Source organism: Tyto alba, unplaced genomic scaffold (assembly GCF_018691265.1).
Source record: "Tyto alba isolate M040663 unplaced genomic scaffold, T.alba_DEE_v4.0 Super-Scaffold_7, whole genome shotgun sequence".
Taxonomy (NCBI): Eukaryota; Metazoa; Chordata; class Aves; order Strigiformes; family Tytonidae; genus Tyto; species Tyto alba.
In genome coordinates this window covers 3,056,032-3,072,546 of record NW_024881328.1, presented here as the reverse complement: position 1 = coordinate 3,072,546, position 16,515 = coordinate 3,056,032, and the positions used below count along the sequence as shown (strand labels likewise).

Below are 16,515 nucleotides of genomic sequence, written 5' to 3'. Positions count from 1 at the left end.
GAAGGAGGATGTTCAGCTTTTCTGGAACTTAGATACAGCCTGGCTTAAACTTTATGTATTCATGTATTAATACAAGATCAAGCAATCCAGTCTTTATTTCAGATCCCTTCAAAAATGGCCATTGGTGAGCCTGGATTTTCTAGAATGCCATTTCCTAGGTGGCTTCTGTCTCTGTATCTTATTCCTGTTATATTTTGTTTCTCTCCATAAGCCACTTTGTGCTGACATGCACGTGCTGAAGAAAATCTTTGTGACTCCATAGGGGATTTGGCATTCTGCTGTAAGGATTACCGATGGGAGATGCCTGCTTAATTCCCAGTGCATACTGTTCCCACAGACAACCTGGAAATGGGTGTGGCTGATGTGAGTAGTAGCAACAAAGGTATGAGGCTAAGATTGCCTTCTGGAATGGCAGCTCATCAAAGGGCTAGGAAAATCTATAAAATGAGCAGTAAAGTTACTTTGAAACTTTCAGGTTTACTCATTTTACTACTGCAGGAAAATGCTTGTAATGTATATACACGTAAAACACATTGGTTTATATTGTGAATATAGTACATACTCTTTGAAGAAGAAGATAAGGGGAAATCCCTTCAGAACTCTTCTCATAACTGTGCTTCTGTAAATGGGTTATTTTCTTCCAGGAGAATCGTAAACTGTGTTTATTCAGGTTTCTCTAAATGAATTGTTTCCTTTCTATGTAAAGGATGCAATAGTTAATCAACTTCTAAGTCTGCTTGGAAGAGGCTAAATTGTTAATCACTGTCACCAGTACTCAGAAGTGTGTGAACTAATTTGGCGAAACGCATTTTCACTGCAGCAGCAAGTGCTGCCTGTTTTCAACAGTCTGCTATAAGAGACATCGATTATACAGCTTTGACATGCGGCTGAATCCATGAAAACTCTGATATGTGTTTCAACAATAGCTCTTCAAATGGTATTGGAATCGAGGAAATGCTGCCTGTAACCCTGACATCAGTGTTCTGTGTGCCTCAGTAATACAAGGGAATCCACAGCAGCTGTCAAGGGCCTGCATTCTAACCTGTGGGAAGATGCCTGAAGGTATGCAGAAGAGGGAGGCTAGGGAAATATGGGCTTTTAAACCATGACTGTCTTGGAAATACGGAGCTTTATTCTGGTTTACCAGAGGCGTTTATCTTCACTAAAAATGCAGATGTTTTATATGCCAAAGTCACTGGATAAAAGAGCTGATAGCTGAAACAAAGACTGGAATGCAGATCTTCCTCCTCCCAGGTGATGGCCTGCTCTCTGTGTGTGTGAAGTCTTTTTGTTTGCAGGATGGACCTTTGATGTTCCCTGCAAGGTGGATCAGTCTCAACGGGAGAGATTGAGAGCTTCCCGCTATAAATGAACAGATCGGCTGTAGACAGAACACTTTCTTGGAGAAAGGGTGGTCTGAATCCTAGCAAGAATTAAACCCAGATCTCCCACACCGGAGCAAGTGTGCCACTTCACTCTTGTTGAGTAGAGCTACTGCATGGGGCAAAGCAGCTCTACCTCCAACTACTTTCCCCCCCACTAGCCGCCCTCCCCAGAAGTGAAGGAATCTGCTCTGAGTGCCATCTGGATCAAACCCCTCAGATGAAGCCCTCAAGAAGGGCTTGTGAATACAAGTGTGAGACTAAGCTGCAAGATGGGGTGGTAAGCTGCTCAGGCCTGCCGAAATTGGATGTGCCTGAAAGCAAAATTTCATGTGATTAGAGAATGGAAAACTTTTGAGGTGCCTGGGGAATCCTGGTAGCAGCTGAGAGGATGAATGTGAAGACTGAAGTTTTTCATTTGTGTATCTACTGTGGGTTTTTCCAATTTATTATTTTTTTTTTAAACATAAATTCCTTCTGTGGATTTAAACCTAGGTGCTTGAAAAAATTGCTGTTTAAGTTCTTCAAGAAAAATACCACATCAGTCCATCTCATCAAAATCAGCTCAACTCTCTGCTGTGCAATCACAGAAATAATTTCTGATGATGGATTTATGTATATGAATGCCATACAATTCACAACTAATATCAGTTCTAACACAGGAATGGTTCGACTAGAGTTTGGTTTAGGTTTTTTCCAGTCTCTATGCTGGTGAAGAAAGACTTAAAATTGAAGGATTAACAGGTTGTGCTTGGATGCATTTTCACACCCTGAGTATTGACAGATTGCCCAAATGTCTCTCTCTGCTGGACAGACTGACCTGTCAGTGCAGTGACCAGTGGTTTAGAAAGCTGGAATTTTTATATTCTATATTAATAGGAAAGCCTGAGACTGTGAGTATGTATTGTGCAATGCAATACCCAATAGTATGAGAGACACAGGGGAAGTTCATTGTGCCTGTAGCTATAATAGTATGTTAAATACCAGGGTTATTAATCTTTCCTCACCTCAGAAACTTGTAGTCCATGTATTAATATATTTTTGTATGAGATTTAATTGCTCAGACTTGTAACATCTGAAAACTTAAGATCCCACTGTGACTTGAGTCTTGAGAAATGGCTTGTATTTAAAAGCAGCAAATTATTCTTTTGATTATATTACATTTTTAGCGGCACATGGAGGTTCATCTGTGTTTGCTTGGAAGGTTAAGTTTGAAGGATGGGTATTAGGTGGCAGAGAGCAGACACACACTGTAGTTAGGCAGCCCGCAAAGCCTGGTGGCTCCCCCACCTGTGTCTCTCACGTGATAAGGGTGTTAGTAATATACTGAATTTCGGAGTCTCCCTATTGAAAGGGACAGGCTATCTGGGTTCTCTGTTGGTTCTCTATAGTGGCAGGTGGTAGACGCAGGCTTTTCTTCCTTTCTTTGACGATACAATGAGCATTATTCAATAAGAAGAAATTAGTGTTTTCTGTAGAAATCAGCATAATTCATAGAGCACATTGGCATCAAACCACGCAGTACCGTTATCCAGCTAGTGTAGGTGTCACAGCCACAGCCCAGCAATTCATCTTCCTCATCTCGAGGCAGCTCAGCGGCCGCTAACCCGGGAAGCTCTGGGTTGTGCCGTGCTGTAGCGGCGCGCTTCCAGTCCACGTAACTTCCCCCTGAACCCACTCAAAAGATGTTTGCAACGTCAAATAGATGAAAATAATTTCTCTGCAGGGATATCTCTGCTATAGCTCCACCAGGTCTGGAATCGCGCTGTGAACTAAATCTAGCTTATCTTTGTATTGTTCTGGTTAAGCCAAGCATCTCATTGTATTCATAAATCTGTTAAAGTCAGTGGGGAAGCCTGTGGCAGAGAGCTTTGCTGGTCTGGGATCTGAGCGAGGTTGACTAAGGAGCATACCTGGAAATTTACACTTTAGATGAAACGATGTTTTTGTTAATCAGCATTTGCCTGTATGACATACCTCAGCACCAGCCCTGGAGGTAAGATCTTTTACAGATGAGTGGAGACCAAGACTCAGATGAGGGCAATGATGTTCCAAAAGTAAAGAGCAGCCAGGAGTGATGCTGGGATGGGAATTCCAGAGTTACGGCTTCCTGCGCTTAACTTAAATCATGTCAGCACCCTGTTCACTATCGTAAAGAAATTACCACAATAAAACACCTTAATGTTTATCTTAACATAATAAAGAAAGGTATTTCTTACAATAAAATATGATTAGACCTGTGGAAGAAGGAATAGTTTCTAAATTCGCTTTGGATGAAGGCAAAGTGTACTTTTTATTACACGGTTTTGCCTTTCATATAAGCTCAAAGTAGCAATGCTTACTTTTAAGAGTTAAAAAAAAATTAAAAGGCTAGAAAAATTTTTAAAATGTTTTGACAGTCAATCTGTCATCATTGTCTTCTCAAGAATGCATGCAATTTTTTTTTTTTTTTTTTTAAAAAAGGCAAAAGGAGAGGGTTTTGTTGAATGACATTGATCTTCTTAGGAGTTCTTGTTCAGTTTTCTGCTCATTAATCTCCTGACATGGAAACAGACTTGAAAAGGCTGAGAACTATGACATCAGATGTAGCTTTTATGTATGTCATCAGGTCTAGCAATATCCTGAACTTGATTTTTTTTTTTTTAACAGCAAGAACCAATATTTGGAAGTCACGCTTTTTTTCTGTGCTTCTCTTCACTTTGATGTGCAACACCCAGTATACCTTCAGAAGATTTAGAAAATAGACTTCTTGCAAAGTTTCATCCTGACTTTTGAAAATTAGTTTCAGTTCTTCTAGCCTATGCCAACAACATTTTTGTGGCTCTGCATATTGTTAAAAAGTGCACAGGACAGGAATGTATAGAAAAATGAGATAGAAATTTGGACTTGAGAAACAAACTGGTGGACGTAAGTGCAAGTTTTCATATTGAGTGACAAAAATTAGAGACCTCAGTACAGCAGGGATAGAGAAGAGGTGACAGAAGAAACAGTGTAGGAGACATAAGTCATATACTTGGTATATTTTCTCCTTTTAAAGAAAGTGTAAGGGAACACTGTATAGTTAAAACAGCTTGAATTCAAATGCTGTTTATAATACAAAGCTAAGAAATTCACTCCCAGATTTATCACTGGATAATATGAAAAAAGGGGATCTTTATTGATTTTTATCTCCTAGAGCGTCAGAAATGACGCGAGGCCTCATGTCACCAGTACAACAGAGCGGCTGATCTGGGCTTGGACACCAGCACAGTCCAGCAGCTTCTCTGTGGTGGTTTGGGGAAGTTTCTGTACAGTATTTGGCAGTTTGTTGCCTCTTGGCCACATGGCCTGTTAATAGGCTAAAGCTATTTGTTTATATGGTGGCAAAAATGTTTTGCATGTGTACAAACCGCGTAGTGGGGAGGATTTGAGGGTTGTTTCTTTATTTGATGTTATGCTGAGCTTGCTTAGAAATATTTAGATCGTTGGCTCTTACACAACTGTCCTTTTTTTTTTTTTTCTTCTTTAATACAGTTTTCTGGTATGTATTTATACTGGAAGAAATCTAAGTGCCTTTTTGTATAACCCTTCATATCTTGGTTTCTGTAGCTGAGTGCCTGATAGTCAGGATTCTGCCTGCTGCTGTACTGCTGCAATGATGAGAGCTGCCAGTTGTTACCAAGTTCCCTGTGACCTTTAGAGTCCTCTTACAGGGCAATATTGAAAGTATTTTCCATGGCTGTTGAGATACTATTTGTGAATCCTTTCAGAATTCCATGCCTTAATTTGTATTATGGACATGGAAGTGAATTGGGGCAATTAAAGTACTTTAAGTATGTGCCTGTTTATTTTTTTTGTGGGAAAACAAAACAAAACAACCAAAATAATAACCTTTTTGTTTTGAAAAGCTAGCAAATCTTTCCCAGAAATTAGACACTGTTAGGTTTTTATTTTGCTGTAATACTGTGTCTACAACCAGACAACGTGTTTATAGTGAAACTCACTTCAGTGGAAATTTAGGGACCAGGAGGTTTCACTGGAGCTTGCCAAGGGCAAATGGGCCTTGATGAGCGTCTGGATGGAGACTGTGAAATTAGAAAAGACATCTGAGAATACGTCCTGAAGCCCTTTTTAAATTACCTTGCGCTGAGTGCAAGACTTCAGAATGTGCTTGAAGTAGAACTGGCATTTCCCAGCAAAAGCTAAGAGTAACTGCACATACTGCCCTTTACTGGAAAGCAAAACCAAATCAAATTCACGTCTCTGGTACACCGTTCTTGTTTCCCTTCATATGAAGTATGTCAAGGGCTGGCTAAAGCCACGATGAAGCCGGTAACATTGGTCTGAATTGTTTCAGTCCATGCTCAGCCTTTCAGCATTTTCACCCTGCCTTTTCTCTCACTGTGTTCAGATTGCTGCTGATCTGAAATGCCGACATCACTTACACTGCTGACACGATGTAACGCATACACCATTTCTTCCCCCAGCTGGAATCACCAAATTATTCACGTTTACAGAGAGACTGAAACTCCAGAGAAGAACTTGGTGATCTAGGAAATACGTACCAGTGACAGAACAAGGGAAAGGAGGTGAGAGTGGCTGGGTCGGGCAGGCTGTGCAGCGGGTTGTCCAGGTCCAAGGGTGTGATCACAGAGTAGGGCAGGGGAAAATCCTTTTGCTAGGAATCTCTCTGCAGCGTTGAGCAGCTGATGCGCCCTTTAGTTTCTTAAAATACACCTGCATGGGATAGAGGTAGATTCTTCTCTCTTCTGGGAAATCACATGCAACTTGCACGTTTCCTGATGCATCAGTGCAGCAGAGCGCTCTGCATCCACAATCACTCTCCTGTGTGGCAAAAACTATTTTTCATTTTATGAAGTGCACGTTTTATTTAATGAATTATTAATGCAAGCAAAGCAAAACACAGAATTCATTCACTCTTTCCCATCAGCAGGCAGATGTTCAGCCATTTCCAGGAAAGCAGGGCTTCATCAGGCGTGATGGTTACTCGGGCAGACAGACACCGTAACGCCGAACGTCCCCCTTTCCTCCTTCCCCCCCCCCGATTTTTTTGCTGAGCACACCACCATGTGGGATGGGACATCTCTGGGGTCAGTTGGGGTCAGCTGTCCTGGCTGTGTTCCTTCCTGGCTCCTTGTGTCCCCCCCGGGCTCCTCACTGGCAGGGCAGGGTGAGAAACAGAAAAAGCCTTGACGCTGTGTAAGTCCTGCTCAGCAATAGCTAAAACATCAGTGTGTTGTCAACACTGGTTTGGTCATAAATTCAAAGCATAGCACCAGATGAGCTACTATGAAAAAAAAATTAACTGTCCCAGCCAAAACCAGTACAATCCTACTTGTATCTGGTGATGTTTTCTTCTAGGTTTTTGTTAATCCCAACATATTTTACATAGTTACTGCTTTAACCACTTAAACAAACAAACATTTATTCCTTTTGCTAGGTAACTGAGTGCAGTGCTACTTTGGGAAGGAGGCTTTTTTTTTTTCCCTCCTTCAGTTGTCTACTTCAAAATGTGGTTCCAGATTACAAAAGCAAAACAATCTTTCCCCAAGGATTATTTGTCCTGCAAAGACTTTTCAAATTCTTTAACCTGTAGTTCTACTCTCTTGAAGTCTTAGGAATTGATGTAAACCATATGCTTGTTTATTGTCTTTGTATACATTTTACTAGTCATAGAGAAACTGAGAAGATGTTTAATGTGTAGGGTTTTTCTCCAAGCTTAAGTAATTGTTTGCCTTAAGTGAGCATTAGATATCCTGTTTTACTTTGCATAAAACAAGTATGCAGTCTCTTTCGTTGCACAAAAGAAAACAATTGTTCTTGAATTCTCATTATATTCTCATTGTTTCTAAATATTTTTTTTTTTTTAAAGAAGCACTTGTTTAAAATAATAACCAATTAAAAAGCATGCTTCAAATGAAATGGGATTTGGGTTACTGGGAAAAGATGGTCCTTACGCTTGATGTGTTTTAAGTGCAAAGTGTGTGACCTACAGGTGTTGAATATACAGTAATTCTGCTTGGCTTTAGGCCATTAAATTAGCCACCCTGCTTTCTTTAGCTTGCTGGGAAAATTGCAAATGCATTGGTTTGTGTCTCCTTGGCAGTTAGGAGTTTAGCAGGACATTGATTCTTAGCGGCCTTCCAGACAGAGTCCCATTGTTTATCATTAAACTCTGCCAAGAACTTATCAGATGCTGTGTAATGAGCCCCCTTCTTTTAGAGATGCTTCGGTGCTGAAAAGAAACTGCTAACAATTACTGACTTTCATTTCGTAGTAGTCATTTGAAATGAGAAAAGCTTACTGCTTACTCTATTTTAACTTCTTTTTTTAATGGTTTCATCTGGTATGTCGGAGGATGCTTGTTAAATAGGATTTTTCAGTCATGGGCATTTTAAGCATTTGCGTGTGGCAGGTATGGATTTGTCACCGTTAGTATTTCATTTCTCAGGTGTGGTGTGGTTCAGGGGTTGTTGCTTTTTCTCCATCGATGTGCCAGCGCCATAGGTATGAACTTGGTAAGGAAACTGATTTAGTAAAAAAAAAAAAAAAAAATCCCCAAACACGACCAAAATGACGTGTGAAGATGTGCGTTCTGTGCCCTTTGGTGAGAACTGCTGAGGTGGATTAAAGGCTCGTTGCTGCCCAAAGAGCCTGTGTAATTCCTCTGCTCTCCGCTTCCTTCTTTCCTCCTTTTCTGCAGAACGGAGAGGCCGGGCGGGCGCTCCTGCAACTGAGCAAATGTCTGGAGCAATCGCAGCTGCGCGGTGGGAGAGCTGCCTGCTGCAAGCTCCGCGGGCAGCCGATGGTGGCCAGGGGACCCCCTGGGCTTTTCCTGACTCTGTGGCCCATTTCAAGTCTCTTAGACTATCTAGAAATTAGATATGTCATCAGCTTTAAAATATTACTCTCACTGACACTATTGCAAGTGATTTCTAAGACTTGCAAGTGAATCGGGCATCTCTGCTTCCCACTTGGCCTCACTGGTGTGATGGAACATACTGGATATATTCAGTGTGCATTGTAAGTGTAACATTTCTGTTTTCTCAATTACAAAATGCAGCAGAAGGGGCTATCAAGTTCCAATTTCTTAACAATTTTTAAAAGCCCGTCTTAAAAGTTATTAATCAAAATGTTAGAAGTCCTAGAAGATGCTGTATTTTGAGGTAAAACTTTACAAGTAAGAGGCGATAGGAGGGGGTTACGGAAGACACAATGCAACCAAGCAAACCTTCTATGCATTTAGAAAAATATGTGACTTACTACAGGGGAACAGTGATTAATGACCACTGGGCAAAGAAAATGAATCTATAATGATAAAAAGCATCACTGGTCACATCACCCATCATCTTCAATCCCTCTTTATAAAACAGTACTGCCATAGGATGCAGCAAGGGAGGACCCATGTGTTGAGAACCAGGCTCCAGCGGATAATTTAAGTTCAGATCTACTGGCTGCATATTTCTGTGGTAACTATTTGATCATTTGCTTTACTGAATCCTCTCGCAGCTTCGTTGGCACCGTTCTGTCCCCCCGCTGTCGCCTGGGTTAGCCGTTCGGGCGGCACGCTGGCTACATCTACATCCCCAGGACAGATCTGTACCAAGTGACACTCCCTCTTCGTGTCCCGCAGCACACGGTGTATTTGTTCTGTCCTAAGAGCTGCGTGCCTACGGGAGAGCTGACGAGCTGCTGCTGCAGTTAAGGGGGCCAGAAGTGAAAAGACTAATTTTTGCACGTGGAGGATCAAATGTAAGAGATTGTGGTACGGTTCAGCCGTGTGTGAATGCATCGTTTTTCAGTTCAGGCTGTCTTGTCTTTTGTTCTGACTTGTTCTCTCCAGCTGTGCTTTCATAGGCACTGCTTTGGTTTCCTCACCATTTGTTTCCTTCTTAGTCATACAAGTTGTTGATGAATTATATCATCTCCCTTATATCAAGGGAGATTCATCTTCATTTAGTTTAAAATTGTGCCTAAGAGTATTTCTGTTGTTTCTTCCACTTTCTCTGGACTCCACACTTATGGAAAAGTGCTGACATCCCCCAAAAGGAATCTCAACTGTATTTCTGTGCCCAGATGCTAATCTGGTCCATGGGAAACCGTTTCAGTTTTGTTGTTTGCTTGCTTGTTTCCCACTTAAATTTTTTTGCAATGTAGTAGGCTTGTTACATTCTTGGGATATTTGGAGTTCTTTAAGCTAATTGTGAAAATCCTGTTCCTAATTTTGTCTGTGCTTAAAGTTACCTTTCTACTTTAAATCACCTTTTGATGGTGACTTACAGCCTTCTCTCCTCTATTGTAGGAATACTTCCACAGACTTTGTTGAGTAACATGGAGAAATTAAGCTTAAAATATTATTTTTAATGTAAGAATAAGAAAAGGAGTGATCAGAATGACTTAATCTTACCTTCTGTGTATGCATTTAGGTAGACGTATTCTGTTCTATGGATTTTCTTTTTCTGAACTTAAACTCTGGCCCTATAGAGGTTGATGGCAAATTTTGCTGTTACTTTCAATGATCGGGAATAAAATTATTTTAAATCCCTTTAACACTCTGAATATTTTTCTTGCTCTTATCATAGAGCAAAAATAAGATTTTTCATTTTTTTTTCCCCTAGCTTCTCTCCTTCACAATTTTCTGCAGTTTAGTTCTTACCATTATCTGCTCAACTCTCATTGTAGTTTTAAAACGGGGCGAAAACAATGTCATTAAAGGATTTTTATTTTTTTAAAAACCCCCAAATGAAATATTTTGGTGAGATTTTAAGAAATTTTAAAAAAAAAAAAAATGCTCCTTTTGAAATCCAGGCTACAAAAGTGGCCTCTGGATTTTGAAAGGAAACTGTCCTCTGTTTTTTGCGAGCTCTGGTTGTTTTGACGGGGCTGGACTTTAAACACGTTTCCCTGGCACTCCTGTAATGCAGTATTTTGGGCTGCACAGCTTTCTAGAGGATGGCCCGGCTGGAGCAACGTGTCCTGGGGCTGCAGAGCGCGGGCGTCCCCCCGGGCCGGTGCCCAGAGCCCTGGGGAGCCTCCGGCCCCCACGGGGACACTCGCATCCCCACGCTCGCCCGTGGGTACAAACCACCTTGCTGGAAGCTGGGGTTGGGATAGGAGCACAAAGAGGGCAAAGTACAGCAGCTTGGCTATGCTAATTAGGTAGACATAATCCTCAGACTTGATAAGGTGATCTAATTATTACCTTTTTTGTAATTTATATGTAAATTCTTTTTTTTTTTTTTTTTTTTTTTTCAAAATGGTGCAAGAGTAATCGCGAATACTCAGGGTGACATAGTAACAGGCATTGGAGCATGAGTTAGCAAGTGCCTCTTCAGTCAAATTGAGAAATTGAGACCACTTCAAAATAGTTTGTGGTGCAAGAGGAAACATTTTGAGTGATACTTCCACTTAAAGAGAGAGAAAAGCAAACTCAGAGCATGTGCCTACTTACTCTGTCCATGTTGCTTTTAACGCACGCATCCCCAGAGAGCCAAGTCAAATTTAATTAATTGCTTTCAACAGTCATTACACTTTTCTATGAATATTTGATTTTGGTTTTGAATGGCCTTCACAGGCAAATCCTAGTTTGTTTTTTTTAAAAAAAGGTCTCTCTAGATATCCTCTCTCTATAAAAGTAATGAGAAGACTGTTCCCTGGATTCAGTAGCTGACTAAACGAAATAGAAAGGAATAGAGTGGACTGTTTAGATGTTGGCAGATATTATTACAGCAGAACAAAGGAGGCAAACACCACTGGAGATTATAATCTAGTCTTCAAGTTAGTCATTCAGACCAGGAAATATATTTTGCTTCTTTACTGAAGATTTATTACAAATTTATGGTGCATCCAGCAGCTTGGAATTATTCAGTAAGTCTTACTGCAATTCCATGCCAGCCTGAGCCCAATTTAACTATTGATTTCTGTGGTGCAGTCCTCCTTCCTCCATTTCATGCCTTCTGTTCCCATCTTTTTGTCTTTGGGTCTGCAACCTGCTGGACCTGGGCCAAGCCATTTCAGTGTGCTCCAGGTGGCAGAAAGCTCCTCTGCCAAAAAATTTGCTCGGTGCACTGGATGTGGGGTAAGGTGGGTGTGGGGTCAACGCCAAGGAGGGCATGAGGCTTTGTTGGCTCCTGTATGTTGTTCAGTCAGATACTTAACCCATGATTTATTATTTATTTATTCATTTATTACAGTAGGGCTTCTCTACATGATCCCTTCCGATGGAAACGGTGGCGAGGGAAGGGAGCTGGCAGCCCAGCACTCACGTGGGTTCAGCTGTGCTGTCAGCAAATCTTTGGATCATTTTTATTTGGGTGTATTTTATTGTGCGTGAAGGCTAGAATGCATGATCACACATACAGCTTCTGAGCATAGAACTGTTCCTTTGTCTTCTGACTAATCCTGCAAGAAGTAGATTAAAGCAGCACGGTACTAGGTTAAACATTAAAATACTCACTGTGCATGGTTCAGCGACCTGTGGGTGTTTGGTAGGCGGGTTGTGAATGTCAGCCTCCCTTAGTTGCTCAGTCCTTGCAGTAGACTGGTCCTTGTTCTTCCTGAGTTACCTTCTTCTGAGTCACTGCCGCTTCTCCTCTCAGGGTTTTGTGTCTTTTCACATTGGTTGATTTTCCAAATCTTCGAGTTACTGAATTTCTATTAAACTGGCAGTCTCGCTTCTCCGCTGTGCCCTTTGCTTGTTTCTGCTCTTCTGTTTGGCTAAATAGCCTGGGTACTTTCTTGCATGTGGACTGATGGCAATAACCATGCTCAACAACAATGTCTACACTATAATCACCTCAAAATCACAGGCCTGTGCCTCACAAAACCGTGTGTTTAGGCCCAGTCACATAAGCCTTCCATAAATCTGCAGCCATAACCCCGCAGGCTTCTGTACAGCACAATTTGCATTCATCTGCATCTAGTATTTATATCACCTAGGTGTCTAAATACGGGCATACCTGCTGAGTGTTTATTGATCTATTACCAAAGCACGTGAGGAATGCAAAGCAGCCACCCAGGACCCAGCTCAGAGCTGCAGTGAAAGGACATAGTTTATTTAAGATGAACTGCTTGGGGGCTGAAGTTCATAGGTAGCTTTCTGACAGCAGAAAACAGTAACCACGTTGTCTGTTCCTGCTCATTCCTGTGCTGTGTTTGCATAGGCATTTATACAGCTGCAAAGTGAACTGAGCCAGGAAAAAAAGGAACGTGGCTGCAAAGCAATCTTTTCTGGGTTTATTTTAACCTGGAGCAATTCCTCAGTTTGGTTCATGGTGTGGCCACACACGCCTTCTGGGGGGCAAGTTAGAGGTGGGAATGAGCAGTTGGGGACAGGCAGGTGGCTGCTGCTGAAACTAATTTCAGAAGTAATGCTGCTGAATGTCTGACCTGCAGCCCCAGGAGGTGGTATCGCCTTGCTGCTGGCTGCAATCATCTTCCAAAGTGCCTTTCCCCACGTCCCTCCTCGGCTTCCAGCTGCCGTCCTGGCCCGGGCACGGTCTGACCTCAGCACGAGGCACTTCAGGGTGCTGAATGGCTGTTTTCATATTTAAATTCTGTAAGTGCAGGTAGTGCTAAATAATTCTCAATCCAGACACTTTTTAGGCACAAATTCATTATGCCGATCTTTAGGAATCTGTGTGCAATTTGGTTCTTACATTTCCCCTGATAAAGATTTATTTTTTTTCTCCCCTGCACTATATAAAAATGAAGAATGTGGTGTAAGAATTGAGAATGAAATTTCGATTTTTTTTTTTTTTCTTGCTCTTCGCTTCAGGGTTTATATTTTGTTTTGTTAGGCCACACAAAACTAGAAACATTTGGTATTTATTAAGACACGCAGATTAAAAATAAAAAATACAAACCAGAAAAGTGTGAATACATTTGCAGGCTGGTTATTTAGCAGCAGAGGATATCTAAGAGATTTTTATACTAGAGACAGGAAAAATAAAAACCTTGTCAGCAACTTAATGGGAGAAAATGTCACAGTTGTATAAGATACAGAGCACAGTGTTAGTTTCTTAGCAGCTGTGACAGTTATCGTGACAGCTAAAGCCTTGAAACTTCTGTTCAGCATTTTTACAAGCAAAACACCACGCTTCGAGCAGAGAACTCTGCCAACAGTCGTACTTTTGTAAGTAAAGGGATCACGAAACAGAAGCATTTGGATGCTGATTTTTATATTGTCTATCAAGCCTGAATAAGCTAAGACTGATGAACTATAGCAGTTTTTATACTTTATATCCAAGATGAAGTTCAGGTTTACTTTTAGAATGGAAGGTATGCAGGGTATGTTTCTAAAAAGAAATTTTTAAGAAACCCTCACAATATTTGGTACTCAACAGCAGCTGCTAAACAGAAATTTTTAGCTGTTGAAAATGGTGAGTTGTTGGAGGAAATAGATCCATATTGTCGCAATAAAGCGAGAATGTTCTTTCTATGTCTTATATGCTATTTTGATAGTATAACGAATTTAAAAACAAGAAGATTTTGGCCTTAGAATATGTCACGTCTGTGTTCTGTCAACTTGGAACACAGGTTGAGCCCAGGCAAGGGCAGTTCAGCCTCTGCCAGCCTTCCTTCAGACGTGTTTCCACCTTCCAATTCTGCTCTAGGACCCAAAAAAAAAAAAAAAAAAAAAAATCACTGCTGTGCACAGCGATGGGCAGGAGCTTTGTAGCTGGGGCCCAGGCTGCCGCGGAGCTCCGCGGCGTTGGGGGGCAGCCCCCACCGCTGTGCTGACGGCGCGGGGGCCAGCCGGGCCACGGCCTGTGTTGCCCCACCAGCCCCGGCGCCACGGCGGTTCCCTCCTTGGCTTTCACACCCTGGAAGCAGGGAGGAGAGCAACGGGGCCTAATGGCACCGGGGTTGGGGAAAATTCCAGTGGTGCCGTCCCCCGTTACCCAACGCAGCTGGTCCGGTTTTCAGCTTTTAGTGGGGTTGCATGGCGTATTTGCAGAAGTTATCAGGGTAACACTAAAAGAAGTATGTGAAAATTAAGACCATTTTTCTGTTTGCACGTGTTACTGCTCTACAAATAATAAACTATTTAAAAACCTTGAGCGCTTCTCCAGCCTGCGTAGGTGGCATGGAGTTATTTCAATCATTTTTGCTATCCCTTATCACCTAAGTAGATGCGTTGGTTGATGTTGGTAGCATGCCTCTGCAGTGACAAGTGTTGAAGGGAAGATGAAGCAGCAGAGTAAATAGTTTCTAAGGCTCGTGCTCTTTTTCTTATCCAATTTGTGAATTGTGGAGAACTCCAATTGTCACATTTTATATTTGTGATTCAGAAGTGCCCAGACGCTTCCTAGAAGGTTATCATGTCTTCACTCAAGTAGCAGTTCCTCTCAATTCAAGCAAAAATTTCTAATAAAGCTTTCCTTTGGGTTCAGTTACAGTTATATCAATCACAGTCAGTGGTAGGCTTTGTGCTGTATTAGTGTGACAATAATTGTCGGTGTTGAAGTGGCAGCTGACATTTCAAGGACTAGTTTCATATATTTTTTAGTAAATACAACTTTGTACAGCACCATTAGCTCTCTCCTTGATGGTATAGAGTGCTACAGAGATCTTTGGTTGCTATTTGTTAAATGTTAGATTTATTAGTATTTTCTTTTTCTGTTGAGATGTCAGTGTCTACATTTGAACCTGAGGGATGCACTTTAAAGTAGTTGTTGTAGGGAATTATAAAATTGGATTTCTTTGCAGCTTACACAAAGGTAGACAGAGGGAAAAGGTAACACAAAAGGGCTCCCCTATATGCAGGGAAGTCCGAGAGCGCTTTCTGTTTAGCAAGTGGCGTGAGCTCTCAGAGCATTCCCGGCGCTGTTCCAGTTGGAAGGTGTTTCTCAGGCCACCATAATTTATACTCTCTGGAGTGTCATCTTGTGCCTTCTTTCTCTTCCATCCCTGACTGCTGGTCCTTCCTCTCACTTATTCATTACAGGAGTGGTGAAAACATTTGAATCTGAAAATAGTAACGCCTGATTGTGAGGGAGAGCAAGAAGAATATGGAGAAGAGATGAATGACACCAAAAAGCACAGGCAGTTTGATGTCAGTCAAGTAAGAAGGGGAAGAAAGCTTTTGGACATTGGGAGAGCAGAGCCACAAAATGCTTTATGGGTCATTCACACCTTCTCCTTCTCCGAGATTGCCAGCAGTGGAGGCCAGATGTTGTTACGGACCACAGCCCTCCCACCTGGGGCAAAAAAACGAAGGATTCTGCCAGTTTGTTGAAGGAGCACTTACTGAGGAATATTCCCTTGTCCTCTTCACATGTATTACCACTTAAGAGCCGCTCACAAGAGAATCATTCCAAGTGTTTTCTGTCCAAGGCAGCTTTCTGAGCCCTGGAGGTATTCATGATACAAAGCAGGAGAATTTTCACGTGGATGGGATTCTTAAGCTATATTTATAATTAAGTTAGGATTATTTTTTTCACTCCACCCCTGTTTTCCCCACCCTGCACTTTCAAGCCTTTGAAGAGAGGCCAGCCATCTAGCTTGTCTGTCATAGTTCTCCTATTTCTGGAGTGCTTCCAGTGTGAGAAATTTCTGGCAGTTTCTAGAATTTTATCGAATTGGGACCATGAGATGATCACACTAGCAGAATTGCCGCATCCCTGCTCCTCTCTGTGTTACAAGAATAAAGCAGAGAGACAAACTCATGTAGTTTCCAAACTGGAAGATGGAGCCACAAATTGCTAGGATGAACTGTCTTCCCGAGACGTGTGCGCGTGAATATGGATGTATTGTCTGGAGGTGCATGGAAGTGTACAGTAAGCATTTTGGATTTCTCTTGATGCCACACTAAGGCTGTTGAATGCCCTCGGTGTGCTACAGCTGAGGCAAGCTCATGGAGATCCCACTTACTTTTTTAAAGCTGTTTATTCAGAGCGTCCATGAGAATGGAGAAAGAGACTGATACTGGCGTTGGCCCAGTTCTATACCAGTGCTAATCTCTGACTAGGTATAAATCCCAGCCCTAGCTGGGTCAAAGTGCATATTAGTTTATAAATACAGGTCCCTGTGATCATCAGCTGGATGCTTTTGCTTCTATTCAGTAGGAAGCTCCCTTGGTACTTAATTTTTCTGTACTTAAACCGTGGACAAAAAAATCCTTTTTCCTTCT

The 16,515-nt window shown here is 41.7% G+C and overlaps 1 protein-coding gene across 6 annotated transcripts in view; it reads left to right on the top strand.

Annotated features, from left to right (window-relative positions):
- Window positions 1-16,515, top strand: part of LYPD6B (LY6/PLAUR domain containing 6B) — a 55,959-nt gene that overhangs the window by 14,343 nt on the left and 25,101 nt on the right. For 2 of the 6 annotated variants that reach the window (XM_042784047.1, XM_042784043.1), the window contains exon 2: window positions 5,773-5,950. The exons of 3 other annotated variants lie outside the window; for them this stretch is intronic. The gene's annotated coding sequence lies outside the window, so the exon portion shown is untranslated. The remainder of the gene's footprint in view (window positions 1-5,772; window positions 5,951-16,515) is intronic. One more of the 6 variants, XM_042784045.1, reaches the window with a different exon arrangement.